The sequence below is a fragment of the Pecten maximus genome, chromosome 15, assembly GCF_902652985.1.
Source record: "Pecten maximus chromosome 15, xPecMax1.1, whole genome shotgun sequence".
Classification (NCBI taxonomy): Eukaryota; Metazoa; Mollusca; class Bivalvia; order Pectinida; family Pectinidae; genus Pecten; species Pecten maximus.
The window spans coordinates 5,283,854-5,297,127 of record NC_047029.1 but is presented as its reverse complement, the minus strand read 5'-3'; the positions used below and the strand labels follow the sequence as shown (position 1 = coordinate 5,297,127).

The window sequence follows — 13,274 nt, the reverse complement described above, 5'->3', positions numbered from 1 at the left end:
AGTTAATAAAGGGGTTTTAAGATGAGATTAACATATCGATTATCAATAGGTATACAACTTGATAAGGTACTGACCTATCCTACTTCATTGCCCGCTTATTGATTATAAATGTACTTCTAATGTGAATCTTAGTCTTTATCAATTCTATTCAACAAACCTAACAGTCCGGACACACATGGTACGACAAGATGTTTTTTGTGGATTTCATTATAATTGATTTACCGAGATATATAATATATTTACCTGTTCTGAATGTCACTATTATACATGTAGGATTTAATCGAATGACGTCAGATACAAATCCTGAATTCCTGTAGATAATGTAAAAGCGATATAGACGTAACATCTCACGAATATTCTATACTCATATCTATATCATGAAAAATAGTTACTTAATAGTTACTCTAAGCCGATTATTTTCTGGACGCTAGTTCTGTCTATTTCAATAATACCTTTTACCTGTACCCAATGACATGCTATCGGCATGCTTTTGCATGTGATATGGTAATACGTGCATTCTCCATCAGAAATAATAGCACTGTTGTTCTTTAAATATTTAAACGCGACAGTTGTATTGTACAGCACTTGCTTCTACGTCTGTTCAGGGGCGAATGCGCAATTAAAGGCAGATTTTTGGTATCAATTACACGTCTATAGTAAACCTATGTTGGCCCTGCGCCATTTTCGTATCGCTTTCTTTCCTGTGTGGGATATAAAGGGACAAAATGTCCAGCTGTCCTAGTGCAATATATCAGTATAGCTGCATAACAGCTGCTTTATCATGCTTCCCTGCGTATTCCTTCTTCAATAGATTACATCCGTATTTATTTAACTTGGTATCTGAAGATGATATATTCATTTTGCCAAACTATTAGATAAGCAGTAACCTCTCCTCTATTCTTCCAAACATTTTCTTTCTCTTCGGGTTTCTTTTGGTCCTTCAGTTAACTCAAAGTGCCAATAGGAGGATGTTTATGTTCCAAGAACACTTTAAAACCTTGAATAAATAGGCAAAAGTGGAAGTAGACTTAATAAAGTGGAGGTGATATGGTACCCGTAAATACATGTATGAGCATATCATACATGTATGTTTGAATAAATAAAACCACAATATAGTTATTTTCTTATGTGTAACTCAAACATATAAGCTTCTAAATAAAAAATGTACAGGGTCCCCATTTTAGTTTAGTATTGTTTATCGTCCTCCTAACAAGTATGGCCGTTTAACGACGTCCTCCTTGTGTGATAGATACATGCGTTTTGACGCTAAGAAGGAGTAGCAACTCCATTTTTATAGACTCTGGTACATGTATGTCTCAGACTGGAGACGGAACCCAAGTCTTCCTCACAGTGGCAAACTCACAGCTTATTGCTAATCTAGGGCAGTGTTAATGGAGACCTTAGACAGAATCAAGTTTCTAGAATCAAGAGAAAACAATATCCCAAATTTAGTCGTATCTAGCGATCATGCAGTCGGAGACAGCAGGTACAAGTATTACGCGTTACCTGCAGAGCAGTTCATGCGAAGGGAGTATCTTATCTTATTATTAAGACATTTATTGCATTTACACCGTGATCTGGAACAGACATTGTGAGTCAATTATTGACAATAGCATAGTCATCGGTCCAACCGTAAACCCAGAGTATATTTTTTTCATTAACCGAGTATTGCGATACAACACATCTTTTGGCCGGGTTCAGAAGGCGATGCGATAAGGCCGTAATGTCTCAAAAAGTTGTAAAGTAGAAAAGAACGTATGTTTGGTGTTCTTGATAATGGGGGTAGTTATATATGTGTTTGAAGAGAGAACCCTTTCGAGAGACAGAACCGCTGTTAAAAAAACAACAAACAAAAACAAAAACAAAAAATATTAGCGTTTGCTGGGAGAAGACACTCCTCAATTAGTCTAAGGTCCAACCGATCTCTAGAATGGAACCGACCGATAAACTGTTTGAAAATAAAATTGATAAAAATTGAAATACGACGCAATTATTGTGTAGTAAGATCAATACGGATTTGTAAACATACATAGCATACATTATTGCAAGGTATATAAAATTGATTTTGCGTATATTTAATCAAAATATTATATATTTATCTTCATATGAGGTGATTTGTAAGATGTTTTGCCAATAAGATTGCAGATACCTCATGAAATGAAAATGTAATATCTCAGCAAAAACTAAACGGTCCCTGTTAATTTGTTACATTGTAGCACCGCGATGATTGAGAGGACAAACGTCTTGAAAATCAAAATCATGTAACGTAAAAACAGTTTACAGAATATGTAAAAATGACACATTAAAAACCTAAAACAAGAGCTAAAGGATGTGACTGATAAAATGTGTACTGTCTTGGAACAAACTAAATTTACGGTTTAGGCTGGAGATGAATAAGACATGTACTCCTAATTCTCCTTAGGAATGTTCCCTTCCCCCAGGCTTGGTGCCTTCGTGATCTTGTACTCAAAAGACTATTTGTAGTTCGGTGCCTGATCTCCCATCTGATGACGGCACAAATCTTCTTTGCGAAAACACCAAATGACTATCAAATTCTTGTTACCGAAAAAAAAAAATGAAAAAAAAAAAAACAGTTTTCACAAGAATGTTTTTCGTTCATAATTTCGCATCCTTTGTACCCAGCTAATGAGATCTACTCAGAATAAAAATAAAATGTACTACAATGTAGCTGCTGTTGCTTTTATGTGACCGTTATCGCCAAAGATATTCTATATTTACAAAATTGCTATTGATGTCCCTCCCTAACGTTGGGACGAAACATGTATTATGTTGTAGATGACGCTGATAAGATAATATCATTTCAATATCAGTACCACTAACCCTGCGAAATACCCCAACATTATAGATGCATTAATTGTATTCTGATTGGGTCTGTACAATCTGGCTTTTTGAACAACACGGAATTATGTTAATATAACATATTGTGGTGTGTTATATAGTTATACCATAACACTTTCACTGTGATAAAACTGCATCGAGGTGCCATTTAATCAGTAACATGGGTCTAAATTTCATTTTGTATCTACATCATTCACCAGACTTTGCTTTAATTAATATATTTTGTCGGGAAACATATTCAACTTTGAATTTTCAACCGAAGGATATATCAGACTGACAAATTTAGGATTTTTGTATCAAATGTTTAAAACATAAGAACCACTTAATTATTTTTAATCATCAAATGTCTTTTAAGATAATTGAGATGAATTTATTGTGTTGCTGAAATCTTCATTATTTTGAGGAAATAAAGAGAATACTAATTCTATTTGAATATTGATAAGATATAAGCAAAAACAAAAACAAAACAAAAACAAAAACAAAATATAAAAATTAATTAGGTATGGCTTATTATCAATGAACTGAATACAAAGACGTAAGAGATGCAGAATTATAAACAAAAATGTTTCGCCTAATTACACACACTATACACTCCCTGGATTGCCCATACATACATATCGTATCTACAAATATGTTGTAAGATTGGCCCAGACCAGGTTTATTCCTATTAAAATTCTGCTTCCGCTGCACTGAATCATTTACAAACCCTACCTATGGCTATTTGTGTTGATAGGGTAATCAGTAGATCTGCGCCATGAATCATTGGCTGTTCATTGGACACGTCTTTATCGATACCTTTTACGACACCATACTGTAAACTACGTGTATAAGTATGCTATATATATGTATAAAGGTATTTTGTTTGTTACACGAACCTCATCTGCTCAAAACAAGTCGTACACCACTCGCGCTACAGTACATAGGGAACGCTAAACTCGCTTTAGTTCTGGTTGTGTGTGAGGAATAGTACGGATATGTTTAACACCTAGGGAATCCGTTAAAGGTAAGTTAACAATTTGTATAAACCTCTGTTGTTGAAGGAAACATCACTTAACAAGGAACTTAGGTAACATAGGTTCGATGTCTGATCGTACATTTTTGTTTTATTACAAATCAATTTAGAATGTTATTGGTGTGACATCAATAGCATTGCCATAACTTTTCTGATTATATTTTATCCAATACGAATGTAGTATGTCCATAAATACTGATTAGATAGTGTTAAGCTTTTTTAAACATTGCCTTTAGAACACGTATAAGGGTACAGTTATATTACCTACATATACAATGTATTATGTATACACATGCACATGTACACTCTGTAAATACTGTCCAGTGCCTAGCACTGAATCGAGAGGCCACTACCTATAGAAGTGCAGGGTTTCAGACATATATCAAATTACTGTCTTTTGAACAATAATAATTTGAACGCTAGTTCACGGAAGCATGTAACTTTGTATTGAGTAACATAACGTATCTGAATTATATTATGCTAGACGACATTGACTACATCGTAAAATGCATAAATTTAAAAAGTATAAAGTTTGCGTTATGAAGTAGCATGTACTGCCATTTTGATTTCAGCCTTGGTATAGAACGTTTTATATTGAACTATAACTTAATTAACAATAGTCATTACCACTACAGGCTAATGTTCTATGTCAACAATAACAAAACAGATTAATCAATGGCAGACAGGGTAAAAAATAAGTATCGTCTGCCCAAATCGCGTGATCGAATGGACAATTTGATTATAAGGACCAACAAATTGCTGTATTTTTGCGTTGAACGATTTCCTTCGCAAAGGTGGGTAAGAATGTAATCAAATAAGTATTTATATAATGATCCGATTTTTTTTTATCTCAATGAATGTAGTGACTTTTGATTACATAATGACAAAATTAGATAATCTGACCACACGTTGACATTGTACAAGACTTAATTGCCGAGATATATGCAAATTTAATTCCGATCCAAGCAGCCTGGCAGCTTCCAGACGCCATAAATGTTTACAACACCATAATTAGAGCAAATGCGTGCTTCTCTAAGGAAGATGTAATTGATCAATTCAATATCAGTTTCTTTTCCGTACCACTTTAATTTATAAAAAGTAAATCGAATTTTCCCCTGCAAACAATTTTCTTTGTAAAAAATGAAAACATTTGATATGGGGAATACATATTTTTACATATCATTCAATCTTAAATCAAATTCACAAATGCACGACATTGCTTCCCAGATACATGCAAACGAGGTGTTTTATTGCTTTATATTTGTATTTGTAAAATAAAACAACACTTTAAATATATTTCCATTTGAATATTCCTGATGGCACTATTTATGCTTGCTTCTTTTTTTATATTTTTTTATTTTCAATTTTTGTTTTCTAAGGAAACGTCAACATTGCAAAATTATAATTTTCACAATTATTGATCTGAAATCCATTTACTTTCAAAAGCTCCAAAAATAAAATTCAGTATTATTAGGGAGGGATGCTTGAACCATCCAAGGCTAGTCTATATTTTCACATGTATATGCTTCCACTAATGGTGAAAGTAGTCGAGCACAATCGCAATGTGACATTAATCATAAGAAAATTGTTTTGATATGTATTTGTTTATTGATTTTGTTATACAAATGTATTTGAAGTAGTGAGTAGTGGCTTGTTTGCTGGCATTGATGACGTTAAAAAGAAAGTCTTTAACTGAATGGTTAATTAATCAGCTGGATAAAACTAGGGTTTTATTATACGTAGTTACCCCTAATTCGTAAAGTATAACCCCCTAATTCGTAAAGTGTAACCCGTAATTCGTAAAGTTTAATCTATAATTCGTAAAAGTGTAACACCTAATTCGTAAAGTTTAACCCCTAATTCGTAAAAGTGTAACCCCTAAAATGAAAATTTTAACCCCTAATTCGTAAAAGTTTAACCCCTAATTCGTAAATTTTAATCTCTTATTCGTAAAGTGTTAATAATCAGTGCTGTCTGTTGCACTAGAACTAGAAATAGTATAAACACCAAGTTCTAGCTACATGTAGACCTAATAAATGAATATTTGCTCATTCTTTATGAACACGGGGCTAAGAAAAAACCATTTTATACACAGCTACATATAGATATGTATTACTGGTAAGTTTGTAGTAATGATACTAATGTGTTTACGTCCATCAGTGGATGTGATATATAGAGGATATCTAACAGTGTCTTCAGTAATACCAAATATATTTCACGAGTGGGGCTAATATTTTGATATTTTTCACTCGTGCTGCGCACTCGTGAAAAATATCAAAATATTAGCCACACGTGTGAAATATATTTGGTTTTACTGAAGACACTGTTAGATATTCTGTTTATTACATTTTTTATCAACGAAAACCCTACCCCGTATGCTAACTAGGACTACAGCGATAATTTGTAAACAAAAAAAGTAGTTTCCCCTGTCCAGGTGCTGACATATATGTCGGGCTTTCTGATTGGTCAATTATTTTGGTATTTTCTAATCATTAATTTGATTGGTCAAATCAGCAAAAGTGATATTTTTCACTAGTGAAAAATATGATATTCTTCACTAGTGAAAAATATCACTTTTATAGAATGAATAATTTTTGATATTTCACTGGTAAAAATGTAATAAACCGAGGTACGTATCCCACAACCACCATCACCACTACACAACACAAAGGGATATTGTGTGTGATGACACTGTCCTTATTGTGATTGACTGTATTGTGTTGTTGGAAAGTAAACTATTGATATACCAAACGAAATGAGTTTTATATGGCTCGGTCTCTCGCTAGACATGTTTGGTCGGTCCCAGTGATCTAGTTCAATATTTACACATTATCGTATTGGCCTCACCTTACGTAAAGGATATGTTCATAAATCTGTTTTCAGTTTTGAAAAGTAGACTTTTATTTAGTTAATGACGTCCTGCTCTTCACCACAAAAGTGGGTTTTATATCATCATTGACGGGCCATACCATTTAATTTTGTTCATTACACGGTTTATAATGAATATATATTACTTTATTTTGATGTTAGTGCTTCCTCTGTGTATAATATATGGGTGAAGATTTTTAACTGTACCATTAAACTTCATAGACTGTATCAGTTACCGGAAAATTAAAAAAAAAAACATGATTGAAAGAACACGAATGATCAGCTTATAGTTTCCTTTATATCAAATCAGACGTCATCGTGTGGGGTATTGTAAATAATACACATAGCGATATACATATCATATTGTAAGAAAAAAGTAGGATGTAAGCCCGAAATTTCAAAATTGATTGTGTTTCAGTGATGGGGTAAATTACTAGTTTGTATACACTTGTCGGTATGATACGAGACGATAATGGAGTTTAATATTTTATTGCAATTTATCCTGTGAAATATAGAAATTTATCAAACTAATGAAACTGCTCATAGATGCAGTGAAAATATAAGATTTTGCAGATACTAAAACATAGCCATGATACTAAACCATAGCCATGATACTAAACCATAGCCATGATACTAAACCATAATCCAGATACGAAACCATAGTCCAGATACTAAACCATAGCCATGATACTAAACCATAGCCATGATACTAAACTATAGCCATGCTACTAAACTATAGCCATGATACTAAACTATAGCCATGATACTAAACTATAGCCATGATACTAAACCATAGCCATGATACTAAACTATAGCCATGATACTAAACTATAGCCATGATACTAAACTATAGCCATGATACTAAACCATAGCCATGATACTAAACCATAGCCATGATACTAAACCATAGCCATGATACTAAACCATAGCCCAGATACTAAACCATATCCCATATACTTAACCATAACCCAGATACTAAACCATAGCCCATATACTTAACCATAATCCAGATACGAAACCATAGTCGAGATACAAAACCATAGCCCAGATACTAAAACCATATTCCAGATACTAAACCATAGCCCAGATACTAAAACCATAGTCCAGATACTAAACCATAACACAGATACTAAACCATAGTCCAGATACTAAACCATAACACAGATACTAAACCATAGAAATGATTCTAAAACATAGCCCAGATACTAAACCATAGCCAAGATACGAAACCGTAGCCCAGATACTAAACCATAGCCTAGATACTGAACCATAGCCCAGATACTAAACCATAACCCAGATACGAAACCATAGCCCAGATACTAAACTAGAGGCCAAATACTAAACCATAGAAATGATACTAAAACATAGCCCAGATACTAAACCATAGCCAAGATAAGAAACCATAGCCTAGATACTAAACCATAGCCCAGATACTAAACCATAGAAATGATACTAAAACATAGCCCAGATACTAAACCATAGGCCAAATACTAAACAATAGAAATGATACTAAAACATAGCCCAGATACTAAACCATAGCCAAGATAAGAAACCGTAGCCCAGATACTAAACCATAGCCTAGATACTAAACCATAGCCCAGATACTAAACCATAGAAATGATACTAAAACATAGCCCAGATACTAAAACCATAGCCCAGATACTAAACCATAGGCCATATACTAAACCATAGCCCAGATACTAAAACCATAGTCCAGATACTAAACCATAGCCCAGATACTAAACCATAGCCCAGATACTAAACCATAACCCAGATACGAAACTATAGCCCAGATACTAAACCATAACACAGATACTAAACCATAGCCCAGATACTAAACCATAACACAGATACTAAACCATAGTCCAGATACTAAACCATAGTCCAGATACGAAACCATAGGCCAGATACGAAACCATAGTCCCAGATACGAAACTATAGCCCAGATACTAAACCATAGCCCTGATTATAACCCAAAGTCCTGATTATAAACCAAAGACCAATGAATTATAGACTGTTAGTGAAATAATACAATGTAACTCAAAACTCCCACAATAGAAATAGACTGTCGGTTAAATATTGGATCCATTGCTATTTCACAAGATTTAAAATGTTTGTTTCTGTTCAACCGTGCAAATGACATGCAGTTACAAGTTAAGTATATGATAGATTGAATTTGTCATATAAATTCAAGTCTCTCGTTAAAAAACAATATCCCGTGTATATTTCCTTTGATTACACAGTGTGGGGTACACTGAGATCTCTCCAATGGCCTGTTACACCCCGACTTGAAACTTAATATTTCCCGTGGTGTTCAGTTACACCAACAATATTAAATCATTTAAATAAGAATGATACAGAAATAATAATCACGTCAGGATCTGACTCGCGCTAACACAGCTGTTTGGTTACACCAATTCCGTCACTTCGTAAAAAGAAATTATAAATCAAAGTTTTATGACAACAATTTATTTGTATCACCACCTAAAACTTACAATGCACATACGTTTACCCGAGAACTGGATCCAGCAATGATGTTTATATACCAGACCGTCAGCTGAATTAAGGTATTATACTACTCTCTAAAGGTAACAACAGGAACCAGTCACACAAACAAAGAGATGACGTCAGCAATTGTAGAAAACATCCGTCGTTGATGTAATCGATATCTAATATATTTTTAAGATAATAAACAATAGGTTCAAAGTCGCAATACTACATGTATGTATATATATATACATTTAATCGTAGGTAAAGGTGTTTTTGTAAGGCGTTTATTGTATATCCCGGGTCCTTATCGGTTAATGATGTTGTTTTTTTCCACCCGTCTTTAGCTTTAGAATGTACATGTACATGTATGCTGCTATCAAAACTGTTTAATGCACATTGTCACATTATTTGTTTAACTTACGTATTATTTTGCTATACGGCAACACACACACATACATATTTATCAATAGTTCTGTGTAATGTAAAACTGACGACTGGTTCGCCCGTTGTCAGTATAATGTGACCGGGTGGGGTTTCCTGCTGGATGTCTTCGGCAGTATGCTTCAGTGAAGTAGCACTATAAATCGGCAAAAGTTCCGGCCTTAACACGAACATACTGCAGCCTCCCAAAACACACATTCGCACTCACCACACGCATGCATGTCGCACACACGGGAGGCCGTCCTTAAATGACCTTAGCTGTTAATAGGACGTTAAACAAAGTAAACCAAACCAAACCGTAACTCTCTATCAAATCTACTGCCCGCTTCCTAGTAAACACTTGCATTCTCACTGGAGGATACAAGTAATCATTATTGAAAGATTTTTTTTGGAAGAGACACTCAGATATCGTGACCTAAATGAACACCATTTAATTGCTTTTAATGTTCAAACGACGCTTTTCTATAAAAAAAAACCTGTGAATTACTTTGATATTTATTCAATTTATGTTGAAACATGCTATATTAGCCTGGAATATTGGGTTTTTTATCACACAAATTGCCACCCGAAATTGTCATTGCTGGTCGCAGTTTTCGCCATTTTTTTGGGAACAAAAACATTTGCTACGTACCACGCGCTAATTAATAACAATACGCATTGACGAATTAATTATCAACTGAAGGGATCATTTACACAAACATAACGATATTGTCTATTTATCTACTGAATTTGTGTAAGTGTTGCTTATTCTATGTCAAAACATTGTATGTGGTCGTTCGTAATTTATTTGTGCCTTGATAAATGGGCATATTGCCTCGAAAATTCGATTATTAATTTGTCTGTACAGTCGTTATTGCTACATGACCAACTTTTTATTTGCTAGTAATACACATCTACAAACATTTGTAATTGTAAAAAGATTAAACTGGGTGTAGGTGTGTGTGTGGGGGGGGGGGGGGGGGGGGGGGGGGGGTGCGAACGGACGGAACACAAATCTGCAAACTAAAACTAAATAGCCCTATGGATGAAAGGATGATTATAGAATGATGCTCTCCACATATCTGTCTCGATAGAACGTAGGAATGGTCTTTTCAACAGATATTTCGATCGAACGTCAGCATTTTACCTTTGCATCTGGAAAGTATGAAGTCAATTTGTTATCATGACGTCATTACAAAACGAAATTACATGTCATATGTTTTAACTATTATCATCAATATTAAGCTAAATCAGACCCCATTAATACTTCATTTCCGTTAATACTCCGATAGTATTTTTATTAAATATGTGTGAACAATAATATCTTATAATTCAATACTTGATATATTCTTAACCACCTATTCTCAAAAGAATTTCTTTACTGTTTACAAATTCATTTGAAACGCTTTCAAATATTCAAAAGTAAGATCTATTCAACTGGGTATACACAAATATATCTAATAGATCACTTAAAATTCATATTATCAATAATCATTTTACAAACGTGTTATATAAACAACACTTTGTGTGAAACCTTTTGGCATAGGTATTTACATCTATATAACAAACCAAACAAGTGTCAGGACTTGGATTGGCTAATTAAAACGGAGAAGTGGTTCTCTAAGATTGAAGTGGAACCCTATCAAGCGGAAAGCTTTGCACAGTGTCACGTACTACTAACACACACTGTAGAGGGAAGCATGAAACGCCATCATGCAAACACTCATCTCTGATCTTAATACACTATGTGTCTACGTTATATTTCCATCTTCATTTAATATTACATTCTTGTTGAGATCTTACTTATATAGGAAAGTGAAGGTTTCCACTCCATATTGGTCTTGTATATGTACTGCACAGGTAGGAAGGTCTGATGATTCATATGTATATATAGAGCTTACGAAAATAGTATTCTTTCATATCAGCGACGCAGTTGATAGGACATAAGTCTTATCTAATGTTATTTTATGCCTAGCCCAGTAATTCAGATTCGAATTATTGATAGTCTGTCTGTAACAATAATGTACATTGCTCTTCATAATAATGAAAGGGTGGTATATTAATTCTAGATTACATAGGATCTACAGACTATAATGTACATGTGTATTACCTTAATATCAGGTAGGTACAAATTTATATAGCAAGGCTTGAAACATATTTCTTCTTATCCTTAGAATAGTGTATTTATTTTTCGCATTTAATAATATGATTTCAATATATGTCACTCAAACATTAAACCTATGTCAAAGGGGAAATGGAAGTTACATTATAGTGTTATTAATACCAAATATGTTTCAAGAGTTTGGGCTAATATTTTGATATTTTCACGAGTGTGCAGCCAAGTGAAAAATATCAAAATATTAGCCGCAGGAGTGAAATATTTTTGGTATTAATGAAGACACGGTTAGATATTCTGTTTATTTCATTTTTATAGCAAAATATTTCGGGTCTGTTTTTAACTTTCACCATTGTTGTTTGTAAGCAGTGGTCGGATTGGTCAAATCAGAAAAAAAATTGTTTTTCTTTTTTTTTCACAAGTGAAAAATATCACTTTTATAGAACTAATATGTTTCGATATATCACTGGTAAAAACAGTAAAGTCTGTTACCTCGTGTAATTTGTATTCGTTTGGCAACGTAAATATTTTGCATTTCAAATCAAATCATGTTTTTTTTGTTATTAAGTACTTTCCAATCTTCATTTTAAATTTCTTTTAAACAGATGTTTTTTTTTATCTAATTGGTGTACGGATCATATTTGTTTTTTTGTTGTGCTAACGTTCTGACACTATCTACTGTCTGTTCTCAAAGCTTGTTCACAGAGGAACATGTTTCCGCTGTTTCTTCGGGTGTTTTGCTTTTTGTGGAAATATAAGATGTATCTTTAGAAAATTTAAGATATTTAGGTCTGTGCTTTGTGTATAATTCAATCTCATAAAACCTAGATGTACAATGTATATTATCGGATACTGTGAAATAGGTAAGTACCAGGGAGTGTACCTTAGTTTATGCTAATGCTGGTGTTGTTTACGTCAGTATCTCAAGTAACACTCCGTGAAACTAGCAAATTTAATCGGTTTCATTTGCCCATGAATATGATTAACATCTTTCTACGCACACGAAAAGAAATTATAGTGCGCAGGCCGCCCGCCCGCTTCTGCATGATCTGTAGGTAACCCATACTGTGCAGCACATTCACCGGGCCAATGTGGGGAAAACATGTCATAGCTTTAATTTGCAGGACCAGTTCTGATTCAGAAATAACATATAGTACATGTGATATCATCAGGGTTTTGAAGGAAGTGAATGGAACTGTTCTCCTAGATCTACAAAACCTAGACATCATGGAGGCCCCTGTGACTTAGGTCTACATAAAGATAATAAAAATATCAATGAAATGTTAAAAAAAAAACAAAAAAAACACACGGGTAAACTTGTCTAATTCCCGCTCAAGAATGATGTCTGATTTTGTATATATCTAGGATTAGCTCGTGAAACTACAACATAACATTCTGATCATAGTCTGTTCCTTAAAATGGTGTCTTAAACATATCACTCCATCCGCAAAATGGCGTTTGTAGTATATTCCTCAACTCCTATGAATGATGGTATCTTTAAAATATTGC

The 13,274-nt window shown here is 33.8% G+C and overlaps 1 protein-coding gene across 1 annotated transcript in view; it reads left to right on the top strand.

Moving 5' to 3' along the window:
- The first annotated feature begins 3,715 nt into the window (after positions 1-3,715).
- The window catches only part of LOC117344221 (embryonic protein UVS.2-like), a 43,553-nt gene continuing 33,994 nt past the window's right edge, over positions 3,716-13,274 (top strand). The window contains exon 1 of the mRNA XM_033906892.1: positions 3,716-3,862. The gene's annotated coding sequence lies outside the window, so the exon portion shown is untranslated. The remainder of the gene's footprint in view (positions 3,863-13,274) is intronic.